This window comes from Tamandua tetradactyla, chromosome 21 (assembly GCF_023851605.1).
Source record: "Tamandua tetradactyla isolate mTamTet1 chromosome 21, mTamTet1.pri, whole genome shotgun sequence".
In the NCBI taxonomy this organism is placed as follows: Eukaryota; Metazoa; Chordata; class Mammalia; order Pilosa; family Myrmecophagidae; genus Tamandua; species Tamandua tetradactyla.
The window spans coordinates 34,870,075-34,896,964 of NC_135347.1; the positions used below are offsets into that span (position 1 = coordinate 34,870,075).

General features: G+C 35.8%; 1 protein-coding gene and 2 long non-coding RNA genes across 5 annotated transcripts in view; 1 reads left to right on the forward strand and 2 right to left on the reverse strand.

Annotated features, from left to right (window-relative positions):
* LOC143665564 (uncharacterized) overlaps positions 1–26,890 on the reverse strand; it is a 398,448-nt gene that overhangs the window by 118,000 nt on the left and 253,558 nt on the right. The window lies entirely within an intron of this gene.
* LOC143665565 (uncharacterized) overlaps positions 1–26,890 on the reverse strand; it is a 302,502-nt gene that overhangs the window by 23,374 nt on the left and 252,238 nt on the right. The window lies entirely within an intron of this gene.
* Positions 8,253–26,890, forward strand: part of LOC143665559 (uncharacterized) — a 51,779-nt gene continuing 33,141 nt past the window's right edge. The window contains exons 1-2 of the long non-coding RNA XR_013167055.1: positions 8,253–8,457; positions 10,814–10,849. This is a non-coding gene — a long non-coding RNA (uncharacterized LOC143665559). The remainder of the gene's footprint in view (positions 8,458–10,813; positions 10,850–26,890) is intronic.

Below are 26,890 nucleotides of genomic sequence, written 5' to 3' on the forward strand. Positions count from 1 at the left end.
CTGGTTAAAAGTGGCTTAAGAAATAAAGATAACCAAGTGTCTCACATAGGAGGAAATCCAGAGGTAGGATGCTCCAGATTTGGTGCAGTGGCTCACTGCAGTTATCAATGACCCAAGCTTTTTCTGTCCTACTCTGTTGGTTTTCCATCCTCAGTTTTTACCACCTCATAGTCCCAAGATGGCTGCTGTGATGGTTAGGTTCTGATGTCAACTTGGCCAAGTGATTATGACCAGCTGTCTGGTCAGGCAAGCACTGGCATGACCGTTGCTGCAAGGATATTTCATGGTTGGTTGATAAACTGGAAGGCTGATGTATTAAATCATCAGTCAGTTGATTGCATCGATGGCTGATTACATCTGTGAGAAACTAAGGCACATCCCCCACAACAGCGTAATCCGATCAGTTGAAGACTCTTAAGGAAGAAGAGAGACTCTTTCACTGGCTCTTCAGCCAGCAATCCTCTCCTGTGGAGTTTGTTCAGACCAATCATTGGAGCCACCAGCTTCACAACCTACCCTATGGATTTTGGACTCTTCCATTCTCAGAATGGAACCATGGGAATCCAGTGGTTCTCTCCTGTTGTTTCTATTTCTGTAGAGAACCCTGATTAACACAGCTGCTGAAGTTCCAGCATCACATTCCCATTCACAAACATAAAACCAGTGAAATTTAAAATAATTTTTATCAAACTATTTTCTTCCAACTCAGCTGATTTCCCCTTATATCTTGCTGGTCCAAACTTGGTCACACATGGCCACTCCTATTTCTTCCTACAAGAGAGTCTTGGGAAATGAGTATATCTTATCTAATCTCTATAGTAGGAGAAAAGGGTGCCTGATGGCTTTATTTATATATTGTGGGAGTTGGAAAAATTGATCTCTCAGGTATAGTTTGGACCTAGCATGTAATTTTTGGAAATAAAAAGTACTGAAAACAAGTGAGCCAACTTCTTGTTTACATGTTTTTAAGAAGCTCTGTTTTGATTCAAATTTCCTGTGATGGCATTTTTCTCTCTCTCTTTCTTTAAAAACAACAACAAAACCAACCTCCTCCATGATTTTTAAGTACTAAAGTGAGCAGTCTCTTCCTTCCCCTGAGTAGAAAAAAAAACCTTTTGAGTGGTCCAGACACTGAGTCATTCCATTTAACTTCGATGGGGCTGCATCTATTTTTGAGGCTTTGCAATCATGGTTTAAGAACATTGACTGTCTGCAGACACTTTGGATATTATTACCAAGCACCTCTCTGAGTTTATGCTGCACTAAATTTAAAATGGAAAATTAAGGATGTAAAAGGCTAAGTAAATAATTCTATTGGAAAAGGCATGGGCAATCATCTTTAAGAAGAAAGAAGCCAAAGAGCTCAAAATATTTTGAATTTGTCCAACTGACATTCCATTTGTGGTGTCTCATAATCCCATGTAGGAAGACAACATACCTTTGCTTCATTTTTTAAAGAGAATTACGTAGCTGAATTTTAACACTAAAAGTCCCCTTGAATAAATGTGTGTTCTGAAATTAAAACAAGACACTACATGAGAAAAACTTGGAAGCCAGAATGTAGCCAGCTGTGTACGCCAGATGTGATTATAGAGTGACGGTGAACAATGCTGCAATCAGCCTCTTGGTTAGCCAAAAACTGTGGACACCCAGAAGAGGTTCAGTCTGAATACATTATCAATGGTTTGTTTAAAACTACCATGCAAAAATGCTTGTTGCATCAAGACACTTTATGGGAATGTTTAGCTGTTACATTGTAAATGCTGTTATTTTGGTTTCTAAAAATATCATGCCAGGAAATGACTCCAGGGAGGAGTTGCTAAGATGGCTGTTGGGCAGAACCAAAAAAAAAAAAAACCAATCCTAGAGAACAAGCAGTCAAGCAGCTAGAAAAGGTGAAAACACCAATTACTATCTGCAATAAAACAGACTCTTAGAATCCAAAATCAATTTGATTTTTCCCCTCCATTTGTCACGTTCCAGAAGGCTGATTATGTTTGGAAGAGTATCTACTGCTCGCTGTTACATAGGTTATAATGTTCTCACTCCACTGGTTTAGGATCAAATATCAGGTTGAGATTAAAAAGAAAAACAACAACTAAGAGATGACACCAAGAGAGGACTTTCAACCTTATCTCTCAGTAGCTACAGCTAATGGACAGTTGAGGCTGTATAAGAATTTCTCTAGGTTCAGGACTCATGCTGTGTTTTATTTCTCTTACTGACAAGTACAAAATGAGGACAAGTAAGAATCAGGCTGGTCACAAAATAACTACAGTGAATGTCACACTAAGAGTTTGACTTTTCTTAGAGGGACAGCTTAATAAATGAAGCTTAGTGAGTGGAAAGCTGTAAAAATTCAAAGGAAAAAAAAATAAAGACAAAGAAGATGGAGATGAAACTAAATTGGAAGACTTTTACTCCCTGAATAGGTTCTTGTTATAGAACAATTCTTAAGTATGGAGCTCTTGGTTTAGCCTACTTACTTCTCAGTAATGACATTTATCAGTTGTGCGCCTATATTTGAGTATAGTTTGTTTTCTTTCACTATTGTTTTTGTAAGAACTACAAATACTCAGAAATCACAACAGACCCCTTAGAAAATTACCTCAGGTAAGGAGAATAATTGCCAAGTATATATAAATTATTAAGGTTGATTAGCCACAAGCATCAGTGTGTTTTCAACATATCTATAATTTTACTTTCACTGCTATTCAAGTAAACTCAATGCCCCTGCTCCTTCTTGGCAACATAAATGAGCTTCTTATACCCTTTATTTTTAGACTCTCATCTAATCTTTTACTACCTAATGTGCTCCCACATGTGTTTTAAAATATATGTTGCATACAACTTTATTATTCAAACTGTTACCTCCTTATAGCTTCCATATGACACACTGCCTTATATACAGTAAGTAATAGTCTGTATATATCTTTGTAAAAGTCCATAGGTTTTTTTCTTCAGCCAAGCAAGGGAGGGAGAGTGAGGAAGAAAGAAGGGAGGAGAAGGAGAGAGAGGATCAGTGAATAATTTTTGTTGGTAAATGACACAGAGTTGGTACAACTGCCTCTGCATTCATGTTCATAAAATGGAGTATGTTAATCTCATCTCATATATATGATATGATTTCAAAGCTAGAAGAGTTGCCTCCATGCTTTCAGCATGTAAGGCAGGTGACTGTTCTCCATTTCTCACTTTTCTCCCCAGTCTCTAGCAGTCCCTGGGAAGTTAGAGCAGATCCTTCTTTACGGAGAGCATTTTCTCCTTCCTTCACACCACCTCTGCTAGAGATGTACATGTTCAGCTTATTAGAAATCTGACTCTGGTTCAGTTAGGAAAAAAGAAAAGCACTCACAGTTACTAATCAGTATTAGGCATTTCACATTCTAATATGCACATTTGTCAAAATATTTCAATAATTATATCATATATCCAAAAATTACACTGAAATCACCCCTTATTATTGTGGTGATATGTATTCATTTTAAAAATTGGTCTTCTTTCTCATACTTATTCCAAAAGCATTACTTCTAGATAAACAAGTTAACAGTCAATTGTAAATTTTCTTTTTTTTAAATTGTGGTTAAAATTAAAGAGTTCAATACAACAAAAGATCAAATGATGTATTATTTGTGAGCTTTTCTTGTAAATAATTGTTTTAAAAATAAGACTTATTTCAATTGATTTCTGGACTGTGTGAAGGAAAATTCACCTTTTATACTCCATTTAGAATAGACCAGAGAATGCAATTTAAATAGATTGGGAACTTGATTTTTCATTTCTCTACTGGGTAGGTATTGATTTTTTAATTCTTTCTTAGTAATTTGTGATTCATCTTGTGTTGAACTATTTTTCAGATCTGAGGAATCCCTTATAAAAATGAATTCCCTATCAGCCAATGTGCCAGTTTGAAAGGATGTATGCACTCTAGAAAAGCCATGTTTTAATCTCAATCCCATTTTGTAAAGGCAACCATTTCTTTTAATCCCTATTCAGTACAGTATGTCTGAAACTATAATTAGGTCATCTCCCTGGAGCTGTAATTCAGTCAAGAGTGGTTGTTAAACTGGATTAGGTGGAGACGGGTCTCTACCCATTTGGGTGGGTCTTGATTAGTTTACTGGAATCGTACAAAAGAGGAAACATTTTGGAGAATGAGAGATTCAGAGAAAGCAGAGAAGAGCCACATAGCCACAAGAAGCAGAATCCACCAGCCAGCAACCTTTGGAGATGAAGAAGGAAAACGCCTCCTGGGGAACTTCATGAAACAGGAAGCCAGGAGAGAAAGCTAGCAGTGGTCGCCATATGCCTTTCCAGATGAGAGAGAAACGGTGACTGTGTTCACCATGTGCCTTCTCACTTGAGAGAGAAACCCTGAACTTCATCAGCCTTCTTGAACCAAGGTATCGTCCCCTGGATGCCTCCATTGCTAGGGACTTGTTTTAATTGGGACATTTTCTTGGCCGTAGAACTGTAAACTAGCAACTTACTAAATTCCTCTTTCTAAAAGCTATTCCGTTTCTGGTATATTGCATTCCGGCAGCTAGCAAACTAGAACAGCCAACAATTTAGATAAATGTCAACTTCACACACCTAACAAGAAAAGGGTTTATAAAAGCCTTCCCTTATCACTGTGGACAGTTTTATTACCAATTAAATGCTAGATTGCATGGATGCAATTGCCTCAGAAGTTTTGAAAATGAAATTTCTGTTTCCTGAGGCACTAGTACACAAATATTGAGAGATCAGAAAGTGCAGTAGGGACTATGAAGATACATGACAGCTTAGCTGTTATTGTTCAGAAATAAAGTAAAACTCTAGGTATGCTAAATAAATGAAAAGTTAATTGGATAGAGGAGGAAGAAAATGTGTACTATAAGAAGTTGAATATGTAACAGACAAAATATTGCAGAGCTGAAGTTACGTTGCACTTTTATGAACTTGAACATATTCTAGATGAAACTTGACTAATTTTGCTATTAGAGTAAGATACTGAGCACAACACTGTATTGTTATAACTTACAGTTATTTATTACTTTAACACTAAATTTAACAGCAACTACAAGAAATTACTATGTATAATATGGGTCACCACTGAAAATAAATCATAACTATCAACTTCCAGGAATTGACAATCTGGAAGAGAAATTATCAAAGGACAAAAAATATATATATTGTAACACATAATATCCCAGAAATGACAGACTCAAATTTGACATTAGGGAAAATATTTTAAAGAATTGATATTGCTAATGTTTACAAAAAGCAATAAATCACTTATTCCTGGTTATTCTTACTCATATCCAACCACTCAGAGCCTTTGATTAATTGGAGTAAGAAATAAATCATAAGAAAATAAGCTTTGGTTTTTTTTTTTACTTTTTATTGAAATATAGTATATACACAGAAAAGTGTGTATAAGCTGTAATAGCTTAATGAACTTTTACAATCTGAACAGATCCATGTAACCAACAGCTGGCTCAAGAATAGAGCATTAGCAGCACTCGAGAGCCTTCCCTCAGACCTTTTCCCATCAGTATCTGAATCTTTCAGGATAACTGCTGACCTAAACACCATGGATAAGTTATACCTGTTTTTATTTTTTTACATTTTCATATGAATGCCTATAATATTTTGGATCTGGCTTCCTTCACTTAGTATTATATTTCTGACATCAATGATATTGTTGCATGTAGCTGTAGATCATTCAGTTGTATTGTTGTCTAGCAGGGGTTCTCAAAGAGTGGTTCACAAATCCCTCATGTCCAGAGAGTCCAGAGGGTAAACTACTTTCATAAATATGGTATACCAGTTTGAAATAGTTGCAGACCCCAGGAAAGCCATGTTCTTTAATCCTCATTCAGTATTGTTGGGTGGGATCTTATTGATTAAGTTGTTTCCATGGAGATGTGTCTTCATCCATTCAAATTGAGTAGCTTCCTGGAGCCCTTTAAGAGGAATCCATTTTGGAAGAAGCCACAAAGCCAACACAAGACCCAGGCATTTGGAGATGAGGAAAGAAAACACCCCTGGGGAAGCTGTTTGAAATGAGCAACCAAAGGAAAATAGCAGATGCCAGCCACACGTGCCTTCCCAGTTGATAGACGTGTTCTGGACCCATTGGTCTTTCTTGAGTCAAGATATCTTTTAATGGATGCCTTAGTTTGGACATTTTTATAGCCTAAGAACTATAAACTTGCAACTTAATAAAGTCCCTTTTTTTTTTTTTTTGGCATAGGCAGGCACCGGGAATCAAACCCGCGTCTCTGGCATGGCAGGCAAGAACTGCCACTGCGCCACCATCACCAGCCCATAAATTACCTTTTTAAAAGTCATTCTATTTCTTGCATTCTGGCAGCTTTAGCAAACCAAAACACATGGTAAGACATGCTTTGTCTTTTTCATCATGTTACTTGAACTGATGGTACAAAAGCAACAGAGAATAAAATTTCTGGTGTCTTAGCACAGATCAACGCAGTGGCACCAAACCATACTGGTCACCATTATATTATTGTTCGATATCATGCATTATCAGTCAATAAAAACCAAACAAAAATGCCAATTTCACTTAAGAATGTACCTGACAAAGTAGAAAAAGAAAACTAATTTTATTAATTCTCAACCCTTGAGTACACGCCTTTTTAAGATTCTGTGTGATGAAATAAAGTATTTATAAAATATTTCTGCTGCATATTAAAGGACAATGGGTGAAAAGCAATAAGGAAGAAAAACACTTGTGCAATTGTGCATTGTGAACTAAACTGGCCATTTTTGTCATAGAACACCATTTTTCCTTGAAAGATGACTGACAGAAAAATCTTGGTTATTAAGACCTGGGAATTGACAAATATTTTCTCAAAGACAAATGAAGTGAGACTTCAAGGCACTTCATGAAAACAAGCTGGCAGTATTGACAATCATGAAAAATATGACCTTTCAAATAAAAATTAGAATTTTGGAAAACCTGTCTCCAATATTTTCCAAATAAGTAAGAATAATGTGATGAAATCATTCATGGGTAAAAGATCCAATCAAAGCATAAGATAGACCAATGGATTTTAATGCAACAGAGTATGAAAATTTCATTGATATGGTTTCAGAATCTATACTATAACCAACCTTTAAGAAATTTCTACTTGGAAAGATTTGGTATAGCATCAAAGAAAGATATACAGGTTTATCTGAAAAAGACAGTGAAAATACTCCTCCATTTTCAACTACATATCTATGTGAGGCTGGATTTTCTTCATATAGTTTAAATAAAACAACATATCACAGCAGATAAAATGGGGAGGCATAGATTAGAAATTCATCTGTCTTCTTGTAAGCCATGCATTAAAGAAATTGCAGAAATGTGAAACAACACATCTATTTTTACTGTTTTTTTGTTGTTTGTTTGAAAAAAAGTCATTTTTAATGAAAACATGTTATTTATTTTAACATAAAATGGGTTTAGTATTGTTATTTTAAAATGAATTAATACATTTCTCAGTTTTAAGTTATAACTTAGTAAATATCTATAGATATAACCCACATAATCGAAAGTTCTTTGGGTACCCAATAATTTTTGAAGGCATAAGTGGTTCTTGAAACCAAAAATTTTGAGGATCCTTTCTGTATGATATTCCACTATGAGCAGAGATTTAATTTTAACAGTAAGTATGTTTAACTGAATTTCCTCATCCGGCCCTCTGCCTTGGTGTATTCTCCTCTCTAACCCCTCTTGTACTGGGCCAAATAAATCACTCTCTCATCCTCTACTTAGAGTGACTGTTATATCAGGTGGCGTTTCTTCTTCATAGAAGGAATATTCTAGAAGGCTTTACCAAGAATGTGGGACTGTGTTGTCTTTAAGGATTTGCTCAGACAGAGGTCAGAGTAGGACAGGGAAAACTAGAGCAAACTAAGTAGACTTTTTCTTGAATTGTGGAATATGGTTTCCTGGGCTTCTCAGCTTAATAGCACCTCCTAACATCAAACCTAAAACAATCTTACAGTGTCTCTGTAACACTTAACCCTGTGTTGCCACCCAATCCCCCTCAGAATGTGAGCTCCAAGATTTCAGAGAACTTGTCTTGTTCACTGCTGTATTCCTACTGATTAAAACTGTGTCTGGAATGCCATAAGCACATGATATATATTCGTTGAATACACAAATCACTCCCTTTTCAAAAATCTGTTTATTTTGCAATTCATAAAGGACAAAGGAAAATTCCAACATTCAGAATTTAGTTTTATTTCATGGAATTTTAGGCTTTACTCATTTGCGTAAATAATGGCTGTTGGGGATGGTATCATGTACCCTATAAAAGATATATTTGATTCTTACTCTGTACTTCTGTAGGTGTGAACCCATTTGTTACCAGGACCAGTGAGGATGTTATTATCTGTTAAGGAAAGTCTGCACTCATTTGTGAATAGGAACTTTGAAGATCCTTGTGGCCAAATTGAATCAGGGTGAGTCTTAATCCTTATGACTAGATGGCTTTATAAAGGGAGAAAGTTTGGATGCAGTCAACAAATAGAAACCAGAAACCAGAAGATGTAGAAGCTTAGAAGTCAGCATAAACCAGAAGCGCAGACCCAAGATAGAGAAGTCACCATGTGATGGGAAGCAGAGGGGTAAGCCACGGAAGCCCAAGGGCTGTGGCAAGATAGCACCAAAGGCTGTAGACTCTGGGTAAAGAGCATGTCCTTGCTGATATCTCAATTTTGGTCTTCTAGCTTCCGAAACCATGAAAAATAAATGCTTTTTGCTTCAGTGAACCTATTGTATGGGATTCTTTAGAGCAGCTCAGGCAAACTAAGTCAATATTATAAAGGATTTGATAAAATTTCCAAGGGCTACATTTTGACTTAAAGCATTGCCTTTTCTTTTCTTGGTCTCATTCCATTATTTTTAGCCACATATACAGTTGTTGCCAAAAATCTCATGACACCCTTGAAATTCATGATTTATAAATTGTAGATTTCCATCGTGTTTCTTCTAAATTATTTCTTATTCAAACTGTATATTTAGCAATTTATATATTTCATTATAAATTACATTCTCTATTCTGCTCCTTCAATGTTTTTAAATCATGTCGATTTTCCAATTTAATCATCCATGTAAGAGAGTATACTTAGAGACTGGTCTTTAAGACTTTTGAAGCTGGAAGAAAATATTTTTATGTAAATGTTGCCAGTATTCCCTGCATATACTAACATGGAAAGATCTCCACATTATGCTGTTTAGTATATGTAAATTAAGGGACAAAATAGCATGTACTTTGCTCTTACTTTGTTTTCTTTATAAAAAGAGATAGTCATATAAACATTTGCATGTGTAAAAACTAGCTCTGTAAAAGATAACAGTAAAAGAAATCACTGTTGCCTCTGTGAAGGAAACAGAAAGCCTGGGAAAAGGTATTGAAGAAGACTGACTTTTCAGTATATTCCCTTCAGTTTTGTATATTTTATACACTGTGTATGCATTACTTAATTATTTAATTTTAAGGAAATAAATTAGGTAAATAAAAGTCTGCCAGCAAACATTAATTAAAATTCAGAGATTGGCAGAGTGACTTAAAAAACAAGAGCCAACTTTATGCTATCTTCAAGAAATCGAAGTCCAGTATAAAATAGCTATGCTGAAAGTGAAAGGATAGGAAAAAATATATCATGTAAACATTAATCAAAAGAAGGCAGGAATGGTTATGTTAATATAACAATTATACTTCAGAGCAAAGAAACATACCAGAGACAGAGAATAACAATCTACCAGGATGACTGGGCCGTCCTGAATGTGCATGCACCAAGCAACAGAGCTGTAGAATATGGGAAGTGTAAAGTGGTGTAACTGAAAGGAGAAGCAGACAAATCTACAATTCAGATGGAAACCCCAACACCCTTCTCCCAACAAGTCCTGGAACAACTAGACAGAAAAGCAATAAGGATATAGAAAACTCAAGAGATCTAATCAACCCTTTCATTAAGAACAGTCCACCCAACAAGAGCAGAACTCACTTTCTTTTCAAGTAACCATGGAACATATACCAAGATAGATCACAGCCTAGGCAAAAAACAAACCTCAACACATTTAAAAGAATTGAAATCATACAGAGAGTTTTTCTGACCATAATGGAAGCAAACTAGAAATCAATAATAGATTACAGGAAAGTTTGCAAATCTCGGAAACTAATATATATATATACATCATCTAATGGTCAAAGAGGGACGCTGAAGGAAAAATTTTTAAATACATTAAAGTGAAGGAAAATGAAAGTATAACATAAAAATTTGTAGGATACCACTCAAGCAATGCTTAGAGGGAAATTTATAGCACTAAGTGACAGTATTTAAAGTGAGGAAAAGTCTCATATCAATAATCTAAGCTCCCAAGTCAAGAATCTAGAAAAAGAGAAGAAAATAAGCCAAATTAAGAAGAAGGAAGAAATAATAATAATAATAATATAATAAAGACAGTGTGCCTATAACTTATCCACTGAGTTTGTGGTGGAGAGAAGGAATCAGGAGAAATGAAGGGCTCTAAAACAGACTATTTCTATTTAGAAGACACTTTCAGAAATAATCATTGTTACATGTGTGGTTTATTCAACACCACTGTGTATATAGTGGACAAATTTAAGTCCTTATTTGAAACATCTAGTCTTTTTAGATGTTTAGAAGTACACAAGGTATATTAAAAGTAGAGGTAGTAAAATAATACATTTTGTAGATACTGTTTTGTTAAAATTCATATGAAATACATTTTGGCAATGGAATGGTCAAATCACCTCCAGAGCAGTAACACATTCTGTTTGTCCTGTTTCAGGCAGGAGGGAGAAGGAAGTGCCAATGGACTATGCCAGTAAGTCTATAGTTGCTCATGATAAACCATCATTCTATATGTTCTGTTCATTTCATTTTACTTTTTGTATATAATGGACAAACAAGTCCTAATCTTGTATCATCTAATCCTTCAAAATGTTAAAAGAAGTTGCCAGCATATGACAGGAGTAGAGTTATTAAACTACAACATTTTGTACATTGTGTGTTAAAATTCATAGAGAAGAATTTGCTCTGAAATCATGGGAATTTTACTTGTAAAAACAAATTGCTAAAATCCCCTACAAGTGTTGTAGATACAATCACTGGGTTGATGGGGTGAGAAGGGGAAGAGTTCTAAGCCAGAACGTTCTTTTTTTTTTTTTTTTTTTTATTTATTAACTAAAAAAATTAACAACAAACGAACTAAAACATTAACATGTGATCATTCTGTTCTACATATATAATCAGTAATTCACAATATCATCACTTAGTTGCATATTCATCATTTCTTAGAACATTTGCACCAATTCAGAAAAAGAAACAAAAAGACAACAGAAAAAGAAATAAAACGAAAACAGAAAAAAAAAAAGATTATACATAACATACCCCTTACCCCATGCTATCATTGATCACTAGCATTTCAAACTAAATTTATTTTAACATTTGTTCCCCCTATTATTTACTTTTATTCCATATGTTCAACTCATCTGTTGACAAGGTAGATAAAAGGAGCATCAGATACAAGCTTTTCACAATCACACAGTCACATTGTGAAAGCTATATCATTATTCAATCATCATCAAGAAACATGGCTACTGGAACACAGCTCTACATTTTCAGGCAGTTCCCTCCAGCCTCTCCATTACATCTTGAATAACAAGGTGATATCTTTTTTTTTTTTCTTAAATTTTTTTTATTAATCAAAAAAAAGAAAAGAAATTAGCACAACATTTAGAAATCATTCCATTCTACACATGCACTCAGTAATTCTTAGTATCATCACATAGATGTATGATCATCATTTCTTAGTACATTTGCATCGATTTAGGAAAAGAACTAGCAAAACAGCAGAAAAAGATATAGAATGTTAATATAGAGAAGAGAATTAAAATAATAATACTAATAATATATATATTTATATAAAAAAAGGAAAAAGAAAAAAAACAAAAACAAAAGATACAAACAAACAAAAAACTATATTTCAGGTGCAGCTTCATTCAGTGTTCCAACATAGTTACATTACACTTAGGTATTATTGTGCTGTCCATTTTTGAGTTTTTGTATCTAGTCTTGTTGCACAGTCTGTATCCCTTCAGCTCCAATTACCCATTATCTTACCCTGTTTCTAACTCCTGCTGGTCTCTGTTACCAATGATATATTCCAAGCTGATTCTCGAATGTCGGTTCACATCAGTGGGACCATACAGTATCTGTCCTTTAGTGTTTGGCTAGACTCACTCAGCATAATGTTCTCTAGGTCCATCCATGTTATTACATGCTTCATAAGTTTAGTCTGTCTTAAAGCTGCATAATATTCCATTGTAGGTATATGCCACAGTTTGTTTAGCCACTCGTCTGTTGATGGACATTTTGGCTGTTTCCATCTCTTTGCAATTGTAGATAATGCTGCTATAAACACTGGTGTGCAAATGTCCGTCTGTGTCTTTGCCCTTAAGTCCTTTGAGTAGATACCTAGCAGTGGTATTGCTGGGTTGTAATCCATTCTGCCATTCTATGTCTTTTGATTGGGAAATTCAGTTCATTAACTTTTAGTGTTATTACTGTTTGGACAATATTTTCCTCTACCATTTTGGCTTTTGTATTATATATATCATATCTGATTTTCCTTCTTTCTACACTTTAGTCCATACCTCTCTCTTCTGTCTTTTCATATCTGACTCTAGTGCTCCCTTTAGTATTTCTTGCAGAGCTGGTCTCTTGGTCACAAATTCTCTCAGTGACTTTTTGTCTATAAATGTTTTAATTTCTCCTTCATTTTTGAAGGACAATTTTGCTGGATATAGAAGTCTTGGTTGGCAGTTTTTCTCTTTTAGTAATTTAAATATATCATCCCACTGTCTTCTAGCTTCCATGGTTTCTGCTGAGAAACCTACACATAGTCTTATTGGGTTTCCCTTGTATGTGACAGATTGTTTTTCTCTTGCTGCTTTCAAGATCCTCTCTTTCTCTTTGGCCTCTGACATTCTAACTAGTAAGTGTCTTGGAGAACGCCTATTTGGGTCTATTCTCTTTGGGGTGCGCTGCACTTCTTGGATCTGCAAATTTAAGTCTTTCATAAGAGTTGGGAAATTTTCAGTGATAATTTCTTCCATTAGCTTTTCTCCTCCTTTTCCCTTCTCTTCTCCTTCTGGGACACCCACAACACGTATGTTTGTGCGCTTCATATTGTCATTCAGTTCCCTGATCCCCTGCTCAAGTTTTTCCATTCTTTTCCCTATAGTTTCTGTTTCTTTTTGGAATTCAGATGTTCCATCCTCCAGTTCACTAATTGTAGCTTCTGTCTCTTTAGATCTACCATTGTAGGTATCCATTGTTTTTTCCATTTTTTCTTCTTTGTCCTTCACTCCCATAAGTTCTGTGATTTGTTTTTTCAGATTTTCTATTTTTTCTTTTTGTTCAACCCATGTCTTCTTCATGTCCTCCCTCAATTTATTGATTTGGTTTTTGAAGAGTTTTTCCATTTCTGTTCGTATATTCAGCATTAGTTGTCTCAGCTCCTGTATCTCATTTGAACTATTGGTTTGTTCCTTTGACTGGGCCATATCTTCAATTTTCCGAGCGTCATCCATTATTTTCTGCTGGCGTCTGGGCATTTGATCAGATTTCCCTGGGTGTGGGACCTGGCTGGTTGAAAGGTTTTTCTGTGAAATCTCTGGGCTCTGTTTTTCTTTTCCTGCCCAGTAGGTGGCGCTCGTGGCGCTCGTCTGTCTGCGGGGCCCACCAGTAAAAGATGCTGTGGCTCCTTTAACTTGCCAATCCGAATCTCGCAGTCGGCCTGGGAAACCCCGTGTGAATGGGGGGTCAACGGCCGCCGCGGCTTGGGAGAGTGCTGGTCCAAATTGCCCAGCTGGCCCGAGACGCCAAGCGTGGTGGGAGGGCCCCGCTATCCAACGTTCCCAGTCAGACCGGGGAGCCACATGTGTGGAGGGGACCCCAGTTACCAGCCGCCCCGGCCGGGAAAACGCGCGCCCCTCGGGTATCTCACCGCAGCGGATTCTCCCTGCCCGTTCAGCCGTTCCAGAATGGGGTACGCTGTCTTTTTGGTCTCTCTCATGGCTCCGGAAGCTGTTTCGTATTGTTTCTGTTTCTTTAGTTGCTTTTCTGGAGGAGGAACTAAGACCCGTGCGTCTTACTAAGCCGCCATCTTCTCCGGAAGTCAGAACGTTCTTATTTAAAAGCCACTTTCAGATTATATCCTTTGTTACATATGTGTGGTTTATTCAATGCAACTGTACCTATTTGAAACATCTAGTCTTTCAAGATGCTTAGAAGTACACAACATATGTTAAAAGTAAATAATGTAAAATAACACTTAAAATATTTTTTCTGTAAATACATAGGAATGCTTATATTTGGGGAATGGAATTGTTAAACTATATGTCTTGGAGCAGTATGCTGACAGGTGGTGAGGGCAGGGAAGGAAGTGCAGAGGGAAGAATTCTTGGCCCATGAGTTGTTAGACAAGTTCAGACTGTCTGACCATTGTTTTATATAGGCATTTTACTTATTGCTGTGTATTAAAGGATAAGTCTTCATGTCCAAAGTATATTAAAAATAGAGGTAGTAAAATAATCCTATAGAAATGTCCTTGTGTTAGTTTATAGAAAGGACTATCTTCTGGGCGTGGCCTTTGTTAATCCGCCTCTTGTTTCTGACATTTGTCTGTACTTAGTCATTGAAACGGTGGGAGAGGAAGGAGAGGAAAGGCAGAGGGAGGGGCTCTTTGCTAGTATCTCTATATCTAGAAGACAGTGTCAGATTACAACCATAGTTCAATGTGTATTGTTTATAAAATGCCTGCCTGTGCTTATTTGGATAAGATTCATTCTTTATTTCACATCTAAGCATTTTAGATATATTGAGGTGACAATGTCTGCTAAAAAAGTAGAGCTAGTGAATTAATGAATTTATAAATTTTTTTAATTAGTAGAAAAAAGGTGTCTGACATGGAATTATTAAACCACCTCTGGGCAATATGCATCAGGACTTGTTCATTGTTGGCTGCAGAGGGGCAGAAGGAAATGCAAGGGGAGGGATGTATGTAGAGGTAACTAATTGAGTGTGTACATCTCTCGGCTATACCATAGGAAAACATTGTTAAATAACTTAATGAAAACATACTTTTTTGCTAATATTTCAATATAGATCTGATAATGAATTCTCTTAGATGCATTACAGTTATTGTACTCTTGCTTTATGCCTCATTTAAAATTGAGCATTAAGGGAAAGCAGCATTTGTAATTCTGCCAATATCCATAGAGGCCTTTTGCCATTTCTGTCTTTTATGAAATTTTTGTCTCCAAGAAAGGCAGAAATACATTTTTTCGCCTGATTGAGCTGGTGCCATGTATTCTTCATTATCACAATATTCATGGCTTTGGGACTATGAATTGGTAAATATTCATGAAAAAGTTTGATACATCTTGTGTGATCTCAACCACATAAAAATGTATGCTCAGTTGTGTGTATACACATAAAAGATCTAGAGAGATATGTCAAACAGTAAACTGCTTGTGGTTCGGGATGACTATGGTGTCCTTTGCTTCTTGTACTTTTCAGTTTTCTATATTGCACAATTAAATTAATGGTTTGAAAAAAATATTATAAAACCTTAAAAAAATAAAGAAGAGAAATTACTAAAGAAATAACAAAGGATTAAGTCAGATCAGGATGCCAGCATAAGACACTCCAGGGTGTCATTCCCCACTCCCCTCCCTGTGGAGAGCCGCCTCCCGGGTCTGGCCTAGTGGACACGCTGCGGCCTGCTCTAGAGTTCCCCCCGCCCATCGAGTGAGTCAAGATGGCGCCCGCATCCTGTTTCCGCGTATGACGCACGCGCCCACCAACCCTATCTTCCAATCACCTCTGTATACGTGGCACTAACCTATTGGGTTTGGGCACAGTATATAAGAGGTTACCCGGACAGGGTGGGGGGAGACGACCCATAGGGAGCCGTACCTGACGGCCGCATAGAGGTTGTTCCCCCGCGGGGTATTCTGTCCCGCGCGGAATTTGTAACAGAGCTTGCAAGCTTAGCTCCAGTAAAGGTCTGTGCTCACAACTGCAGCGTGTCTCGAACCCGTGTCTGTCACTTGAGTCGGTTTGTCTGCGTCTGTCTCTCTCTCCCTCCTGTTCCCTCCGCCGGCCGGGGATCAGAAGCTGAGCGAGACGGCGCCGGACACCTCCCAGAATTGTTGAACAACCAGTGACAACAAGCAGTCATCTTCCTCAAAGCTCAAGAAAACAGTTAAAAGGTTGTAGTTACTGGGTGAATGCCAGAACAAGAAAACTCAGCTTGAAAAATGGTACATGACGCTCATGCCATGTTTTCTAGCCTCTTCTCTCCTCCCTCCCTGGTGTAGTGGGGGTCCCTAGCCCTGTTCTGGAGAGAGCAGAAAATCCCTGTGCCCCTACTGGCGGCAGGTAGACAGTTAAAGCAGTACAAGATAAGTCAAAGGAGCCTGGGACAAAGGATTACCTGCATTGCCATAAAACAGAGTACACAGGAGTAGTGAAAGTCTATTTTACATGGGGTAGAGGTGGCATTTGACTTCTTCGAAAGAGGGGAGTCCCTAAGGCCATGAACAAGCACAAGCCCAGGAAAAGAAGCAGTCTCTACCCAGGCTCAGATAAGACGGAGAAGACCCTGAACTTCACATTAGCCTTGGGCTGATCTTCCTGATAGAAGGACTGAGATCTGAAAGAGAACACCACCAAAAGCAGAGCCAATTTGCAAACACTGTGAAAGGTGTTTTGTGTCTTGGTTTGTTTGTTTTTGATAGTTCTTGGCATGTAAAGAAATCTCTGTCATAGCACTAGATAGAGGAACAGACAGATTAGGAGCTAAATCCTAGAGTTAAACTTTAAGATATTAAAATGTACAGTGTGCAACAAAAGATTACAAGGCAAACAAAGAAAGAGAAAATGATGGCCCATCCAAGGGAACCAAATGGGTAATTATAAATCCCAATATTATTGTATATATTTTTTGATGTGTAACAAAGCATTTTACTTTTTACAGATTCTAAAATACAAACTCATAAAAAGTAATGCTAAATCATGGTTTGGGGCATTCACTGTAGAGATATATAATGCGTAACAAGTGCAACAAAAAGGTGGGGGGGAGGGGGTATAGGAACAGTGAATACATTTGAAATTAAAGCTAAATTGGTATCAAATCAAACATGATTGTTATAGATTTAGGATGTTAAATTTAAGCCCCATGGTAATCACAAAGAAAATATATGAAAAATATAAACTGAAAGAAATGAGAAGGGACTCAAAATGATACAATTAAAAAAAGGCAAATACATATGGAAGTAGGGATTAGTGGAAAAATTGAGGGCCAAAAAAAAGCATAAAATTTAACAAAGACAAAATAACAAAATGGTAAAAGAAAGCCCTGTATTATCAGTAGTTACTTTATATATAAATGGATTAACTTCTGCAGTTAAAAGGTAGAGATTAGCAGAATGGATAAAAAAGTATGACCCAACTATATGCTATTTAAAAGAGACTTACCTTAAATTCAAGTTATAAGTAGGTCAAAAGATAAAGAATGTAAAAATACATACCATGCAAATAGTAACTAAAAGAAAGTTGGGGTAGCTATACAAATTTCAGATAAAATAGAATTTAAGTAAAAATCTGTTACAAGAGACAAGGCCACTATATACTGCTAAAGGGGTACATTCAACAAGAAAACAAAACAAGTATAAATATATGTGCACCTACTAAAAAATCCCCAAAATATATGAAGCAAATATTGACAGATTTGAATATTAGGAGACTTAAATACATCACATTCATAGTGAAGAGAACATCTAGAAAGAAGATCAAGAAGGAAATAGAACAGTTGAATAATACTTCAAAACCAACTAACAGACATATTAGAACACTTCACACAACAGCAGCAAAATATACCTGATTCTCTAGTGCATATGAATCATTCTCCAGGATTAATCATATGTTAGGTAAAAAAAAAAAAAACAAGTCTCAAATTCAAAAATATTAAAATCATACAATGTATCTTCTCTGACTATAACAGAATGAAGCTAGAAACCAGTAACAGGGAGAAATGGAAAATATTTAGAAATTAAACAATGTACTCTTTCTTTAAATATTTTTGTTGATAAACAAGATACAAATACAAGTATTCTTAACACACAAGCATTCCATATATGGTATACAATCAGTGGCTCATAATATTATCACATAGTTGTGTATTCATCACCATGATCATTTCTTAGAACATTTGCATCGTTCCAGAAAAATAAATAAAAAGAAAACAGAAAGAAACTCATATCTACCATACCCCTTACCCCTCTCTCTCATTGACCACTAGTATTTCCATCTACCTAATTTATTTTAACATTTGTTCCCTCTATTATTTATTTATTTTTGATCTATATTTTTTCTCATCTGTCCATACCATAGATGAAAGGAGTATCAACACAAGGTTTTCACAATCACACAGTCACATTGCGAAAGCTATATCGTCATACATTCATCTTCAAGAAACATGGCTACTGGAACACAGCTTTACAGTATCAGGCACTTCCCTCTAGCTTCTCTAATATACCTTAAACTAAAAAAGGGATATCTATAAAATGTATAAGAATAATCTCCAGGATAACCTCTCGACTCTGTTTGAAATCTCTCAGCCACTGACACTTTATTTTGTCTTATTTTTCTCTTTCCCCTTTCGGTTGAGAAGGTTTTCTCAATTTCTTGATACTGAGCCCCAGCTCATTCTAGGATTTCTGTCTCACATTGCCAGGGAGGGTTTCACCCCTCAGAGTCATGTACCACGTGGGGGGAGGCGGGGGGAGTGGTGAGTTTGCTTGCTGTGTTAGCTAAAAGAGAGAGATAGGCCATATCTGAGCAATAAAAGAGATTCTCTGGGGGTGACTCTTAGGCCTAATTTTAAGTACGCTTAGTCTATCCTTTGCGGGGGTAAGTTTCATATGAACAAACCCCAAGATTGAGGGAAGGCTCACCCTATTGATTTGGTTGTTCCCGCTGCTTACGAGAATATCAGGAATTATCCATATGGGTGAAGTTGAATTTTCCCCTTCTCACCATTCCCTCAAGGGGACTTTGCAAATATTTCTTTATTCACTATTCAAATCAATTGTCTATCTTTCTTTGTGGTTTCATTTGTGCCCCCAGCCCTCCTCCCTCTATCATTCTTACATTCAGCTTCATTCAATGTATTAATATTATTGTAGTACAATTACATAGTATTGTGCTATCCATTCAATATCCAGTTGAATTTTTACAATCAGTCCTGTTGTTCATTGTATCCCTTCAACTCCAATTACGCAAAATCTATTCTATTTCTATCTCCTGATGGCCTCTGTTCTTAACTGAAATTCTCCAAGTACATTCATTAATGTTAGTTCATATCAGTGAGACCATAAAGTATTTGTCCTTTTGTTTCTGGCTAATTTCACTCAGCATAATGTCCTCAAGGTCCATCCATGTTGTTACATGCTTCATGACTTTATTCTGTCTTACAGCTGCATAATATTCCATCTATGATTATACCACAGTTTGTTTAGCCACTCATCTGTTTGATGGACATTTGGGCTGTTTCCATCTCTTGGCAACTGTAAATAATGCTATTATAAACATTGGTGTGCAAATGTCCATTTGTGTACTTGTCCTCATGTCCTCTGAATAGATATCTAGCAATGGTATTGCTGGGTCATGTGGCAATTCTATACTTAGCTTCCTGAGGAACTGCCAAACTGCCTTCCACAGCAGTTGTATCATTTGACATTCCCACCAACAGTGGATAAGGGTGCCTCTTTCTCCACATCCTCTCCAGCACTTGTCGTTTACTGTTTTATTGATAATGGCCATTCTGGTGGGTGTGAGATGATATCTCATTGTGGTTTTCACTTGCTTTTCCCTAATAGCCAGGGAAGTTGAGCATCTTTTCATGTGCCTTTTAGCCATTTGTATTTCCTCTTCTGAGAAGTGTCTGTTCATGTCTTTTGCCCATTTTGTAATTGGGTTATTTGTCTTTTTATTGTTGAGTTGAACAATTTCTTTATATATTCTGGATACTAGACCCTTATCTGATATGTCATTTCCAAATATTTAAACAATGTACTCTTAACCAACCAATGGGTGAAAGAAGAAGTCATAAGGGAAATTAGGAAATATATTGAGATGAATGAAAATGAAAACACAGCATACTGAAACTTATGAGATGCAGCAAAGACAGTGCTGAAAGGGAAATTTATTGCTCTGAATGCTTATATAAAATAAAGAAAGGTCTCAAATCAGAGACATAACATCACAACTGGAGGATCTAAGAAAAGAGAGCAGATGCAAACAACTAAAATCAGAAATAAAAAAGGAAACATTACTATCAATCTTACAGATATAAAAAGGAATATGAAAAAACTATGAACAACTGAACAATAACAAATTAGATAAATGGATAAATTCCCAGAAACACACAAACTGTATTCACTGATTCAATAAGAAATAAAAGAGCTCAGCAGATCAATAACTAGTAAAGACATTGACTCCGTAATCAAAACCCTCCTAACAAACAAAAGCCCAGGACCCAAACAACTTCACAGGTGAATTATACCAAACATTCAAAGAAGACTTTATAACAATCCTGCTCAAATACTTCCAAAAAACTGAAGAGGAGGAAATACTCCCTGATTCATTCTATGTTGCCAACACCATCTTAATATCAAAACCAGATAAAGATACCACAAGAAAAGAAAATTATAAACCAGTATTTCTTATGAATATTGATGCAAAAATCCTCAAGAAAATCCTAGCAAACTGAATCTACATTAAAAGAATTATACACCATGATCAAATAGGTATGCAACAGCGATTTAACATAAGAAAACCAATTTATGTACTACACTACATTAGCAGAATGAAGGGAAAAAACCACATGATCATCTCAGTTGGTGCAGAAAAAGCATTTGACAAAAATCTAGCACCCCTTCTTAACAAAAACACTTAGAAAACTAAGAATAGAAGGAAATTTCCTCAACATGATAATGGACATATATGAAAACCCACAGCTAACATTATACTTAGTGGTCAAAGATTGAAATCTTTCCCTCTTAAGATCAGGAACAAGACAAGGATGCCCACTGTTCCCACTGTTATTCAATATTGTATTGGAAGTTCCAGGCAGAGCAATGAAGCAAGAATAAGAAGCAAAAGACATCAAATTGGAAAGGGAGAAGTAAAACATTTCCTATTTCCAAATAACATGATCCTACATACACAAAATCCTGAAAATTCCACAGCAAAGCTAAGATAAATAAATTCAGCAAAGTGGCAAGGTAAAAGATCAATACCCCAAATCAATAATTTTCCATATAGTAGCAATAAGATGAAGAGGAAATTAAGAAAAAATCCATTTCCTATAACAATTAAAAGAATCAAATATCCAGGAATAAAACTAACAAAGGATGTAAAGGGATGTACACAGAAAACTATAAAACATTTCTAAAAGAAATTAAGTAAGACCTAAACAAACGGAAGGACATTGCATGTGCAGATATTGGAAAATTAAACATCGTTAAGATGTTAATTTTCCTGAAAGCAATTTATAGATTCAAGGTAATGTTAATCAAAATTACAATAGCCTTCTTGGTAGAAATGGAATAACCAATTATCAAATTTATGTGGAAGGGTAAGGGTCCCCAAATAGCCAAAGCCATTTTGAAAAGGAAAACAAAATTGGAGAATTTATACTTCCCAATTTTAGAGCTCTTAAAAATCCATTGAAGGGGGTGTCAGAGTAGTTCAGTGCTAAATTTCTCACCTGCCATGCAGGAGACCCAGATTCAATTCCCAGCCCATGCACTTCCCCCAAAATAAACAAGCAAACAAAAAAAACAATAATAAAGAAAACAAAAATTCAACAAATGGTAGTGCAATAATGGGAAATTCACATGGAAAAACAATGAAATTTGACCCCGCCAAACAGCATACAAAAAAAAAAAATCCATTGGAAACAATAAAAATAAAACAAAGAAAAAAAATCCATTGTAATTAAAACAGCATGAGCAAACTCGGAGTCAGAATCTAGAATATAGATTACCAGGGGCCAGAGTGGAGGAAGAGAATAGGGAGTTATTGCTTAAATTGTACAGTTTCTTTTTGTAAAGTTTTGGTAATGGATGTTAGTGATGGCAGCACAACATTGCGAATGTAATAACAGCACTAAACTATATATGTGGTTAAAAGGGGAAATTTTAAGTTGTATATATGTTATTAGAATAAAAATTTAAAACAAAAAACAGGACGATGCAACAAAAACAAGTGATCCCTATTGTAAACAATGGGCTAAAGTTAATGTCATGATTATAAAAAGATGTTTTTTCATGAGTTGTAGCAAATATACCACACAAATGCAAGCTGTTCATAATAGGGTGGTATATAGGGACTCTATATTTTGTGCATGATTCTTCTGTAAACCCAAAATTTCTCTAAAAAACAAGGAAAGTTAGATGGACCAATGGGATTGAATTGCTAATAAACCCTCACATCCATAGCCAACTAAATTTTGATACATATGCTAAATCTACTCAATTGGGAACAAATAGTCTCTTTATCAACTGGAACTGGGGAAACTATATATCCACATGCAAAAGAATTAAAGGGGGCCTCTACCTTATACCATAAACAAAAATAAGTCAAAATGGATTAAAGACCTAAATATAAGATCCAGAAATATAAAATCCCTAAAAGAAAACATAGGGGAGCATCTTCAGGACCTGGTGTTACTCGATGGTTTCTTAGATTTTACACCAAAAAAGCATGAGCAACAAAAGAAAAAATTAGATAAATGGCACCTCAAAATTACAAACTTAGGTGCATCAAAGGATTTCATCATGAAAGTAAAAATACAACTTATGGAATAGCAAAAACTATTTGGAAACCACATATCTGTTAAGGATTTAATGTCCAGAACATATAAAGGCATCCAACAATTCAACAACAAAAAGACAAATCAAACCAATTTTAAAATTGGAAAAAGAATAGACATTTCTCTGAAGAAAATATACAAATAGTTAAAAATCACATGAAAACTTCCTTAACTCATTACCCAGGAGAGAAATGCAAATCAAAACTACAAGATAACATTTCATACCCAATGGAATGTTACTATTAAAAAAACAAACAAACAGAAAATTACAACTGTTTGAGAGGATATGGAGAAATAGAAATTCTTATTCATTGTTGGTGGGAATGTAAAATTGTGCAGCCACTGTGGATAGTTTGGTGGTTTTTACAGAGAAGTAAACCATAGTATGAACCTATGACCTGGCAATGCTACTTCTATGTATACACCCTGTTCTAGTTTGTTAGCTGCTGGAATGCAATATACGAGAAATGGAATGGTTTTTTAAAAGGGAAATTTATTAAGTTGCAAGTTTACATGTTCTAAGGCCGTGAAAATGTCCAAATTAAAGCAAGCCTATAGAAATGTCCAATTAAGGCACCTAGGAAAAGATACCTTGGTTCAAGAAGGCTGATGACGTTCAGTCTTTCTCAACTGGACAGGCTCATGGTGAACATGGTGGCGTCCGCTATCTTTCTTTCCTGGCTTCTTGTTTCATGAAGTTCCCCTGGTGGGGGGTGGTTTCCTTCTTTAACTCCAAAGGTTTCTGGCTGCACGGCTCTGTAGCTCTTTCCAAAATGCTTCCCTTTTAAAAGGCTCCTGTAAGCAAACCCACCTTGAATGGGTGGAGACATGCCTCCATGGAAATTATCTAAGCAAAAGTTACCAACTACAATTGGGTGGGTTACCTCTCCATGGATATTTTAAAACTCCCACCCAGCAAAACTGAATGAGGATTAAAGGACGTGGCTTTTCTGGGACCCACAAATTCAAACCAGCACACACCCCAAAGAATTGAAAGCAGGAACTCAAACAGATACTTGGACACTGATGTTCATAGCAGCATTTTTCACAATTGCCAAAAGATGAAAACAGCCCAAATGTTTATCACCCAATGAATGAATAAAATTGTGGTATATACATACAGTGGAATATTATTCAACCATTAAAAGGAAAAGTTCTGATATATGTGACTATATGTATAAACCTGAAGACATCATGTTAAATGTAATAAGCCAAACACAAAAGGACAAATACTGTATGATCTCGCAGATATGAAATAACTATAATAAGCAAATTCATGGAATGAGAAACAAAAAATGCAATTTACCAGGGGCCAAGCTAGGGATTTGAAATGGGGAATTAATGCTAAATTGGTATAGAATTTCTATTTGGGCTAATGGAAATGTTTCGGTAATAGATGGTCATAATGGTAATACAACATTATGAATGCAATTAACTACACTGAATTATATATTTGAATGTGGCTAAAAGGGAAAATGTTAGACTGGACATATGTTATAGATAATTTTTTTTAAAAAAACCACAGGACTATACAACACAATGAACCCTAATATAAACTGCAGACTATGATTAATAATACAATTATAATGATATTCTTTCATCAATTGTAACAAAAATATTACACCAATGCAAAGTATTAATAATAATAATGACACTGCAGATCTGAAAAATATAATAAGGGAATTCTATAGACAATTCTACACATGTGAATTTGACAATTTAGATGGAATGGCCCAATTCTTCAAAAAGCACCAGGTACCACAACTCACTCAATTTGAAATAGATAATTTAATAGCCCTATAGCCATCAAGGTAATTGAATTTTTAATTTAAAAACTCCTCAAAAAGAACACTCCACACCCAAATGGTTTTACTGGAGAGTTCTACCAAGTGTTTCAAGAAACTTCTTTACAATCTTTCCCAGAAAATAGAAGAGGAGGAACACTCCCTAATTCATTTTATGAATTAGAAGCTACTACTACTACCCTGATACCAAAATCAGACAAAAATAGTACAAAAAAAGAAAATTACAGACCAAGGTCACTCATGAAAAAAATCCTTAACAAAACATTAGAAAATAAAATTCTGCAATATATTTTTAAATGCACCATGACTGAGTGGGATTTATTCCAGAGATGCAATGCTAGTTCAATATCTGAAAATCAATCTATGTAATTGCAGTGATTTGGAACTACGTATACTCCAGGAAAACATGTTGTTAAATATAATCCATTCCCATAGGTGTAAACCCATTGTAAATAAAGCCTTTTGATGAGACTAGTTCAGTAAAGATGGGACCCACCTCATTTGGATGGGTTCTTAATTCTATTATAGAAGTCCTTTATAAATGGAATGAATACAGACAGAAAACGGGAAAACCAAGGGAGCTAAAATCAATGAAACCGGAAGAGAAAGGAGAGACAGGCACACAGCACCATGTGCTTTGCCATGTGGCAAAGGAGCCAAGGATTGCCCACAACCAGTCTTCAGGAAAAAAGCATTGCCTTGATGATGCTTTGATTTGGACAATTTTCTCAGCCTCAAAACTATAAGCTGATAAATTCTCAATGTTTAAGCCAACCCATTTCGTGGTATCTGCTTTAATCAGCCTAGGAAACTAAAATAATAATCCACCATCTTTACAGGCTAAAGTAGAAAAATGATCATATTTCATAAGAAAAAGCATTCAACAAAGTTCAACATCCATTCATGATAAAAACTCTCAGAAAACTAGGAATAGAGGGGAATTTCCTCAAGTTCATCAAGCTAAAACTGTATTTACTGATAAGTAAGTACCTGAACGCTGTCCCCCTAAGGTGAGGAATGTGACAAGGATGTCTGCTCTCACCACTTCTACTCAATTCTGTATTGGAGGGTGCAGCTACAAAGTAGGAAATGTAAAATTGTAGTCTTTCTGGAAAATAGTTTGGCTGTTCCTTAAAAATTCAAACATGCAACTACTATACAACCAAGAATTTAAACTCCTGGGCGTTTATTACTGAGAAATGAAAATTCTTGTTTACCCAAAATCCTGGACAAATGTTCATAACAACTTTACTCATAATAAGCAGTAACTGGAGACAACCAGATGTACCTCAATGGACAAATAGTTAAACAAACTGTGCTATATTCAAACCACGTAATAAAAAGTAATAAACTATTGATACACACAAGTTGAATAAAACCTCCAGAGAGTTATGCTAAGTGAAAAAGCTGATCTCTAAAGGTTGCATACTGTATGATTCCATTTCCGTAACAGTCTTGAAATGACAAAAAATGGATGGTTGCCAGGGATTAAGTGTGGAAGGAAGTGACTGTGGCTTTAAAAGGGCAACCAAAGGGAGGCTTTTGGCAATGAAAATGTTCTGTATCGTGAAGATATCCATACTAATTTCCCAGTTATGATATTATACTTTAGTTTTGTAAGATGTTTGTTTCTACAGGTGGAAACTGGATAAAGAGTACATGAGATTTCTCTATATTATTTCTTATAACTAATTGCATGCAAATCTACAACGTTGATAAGAAGGTTGTTGTTATAAAGTGTGTCAACAGTTTCTGCTTCTTAAGGGTGGAACATATAATATAGCTTTAAGGACAGACTTTTATTCTGGGAAAATTAGTACTAAGTGCCTTTTACTTAGGCAACCATAAAAAGCAAATACCCACACATGGTACATAGAGAAGACACAAAAGAGGTGAAATGTGAATTCTGACATCATAGACTGAGAAATTAACTGTTTTATTTAGTAATATAAATGGTATATATTTTAAAGCAGATCTGGGTCTAGGCACACAGAATGGAGTTTGACTGTTCATAGCTTATAAATTATTTCCTTTTCCTGGGAGATGTGGCTACTTTTGTCAGCACAGTTGTTTGCAAAAGACTTGAATTTAGACCATAAAAAGGACATGCGGA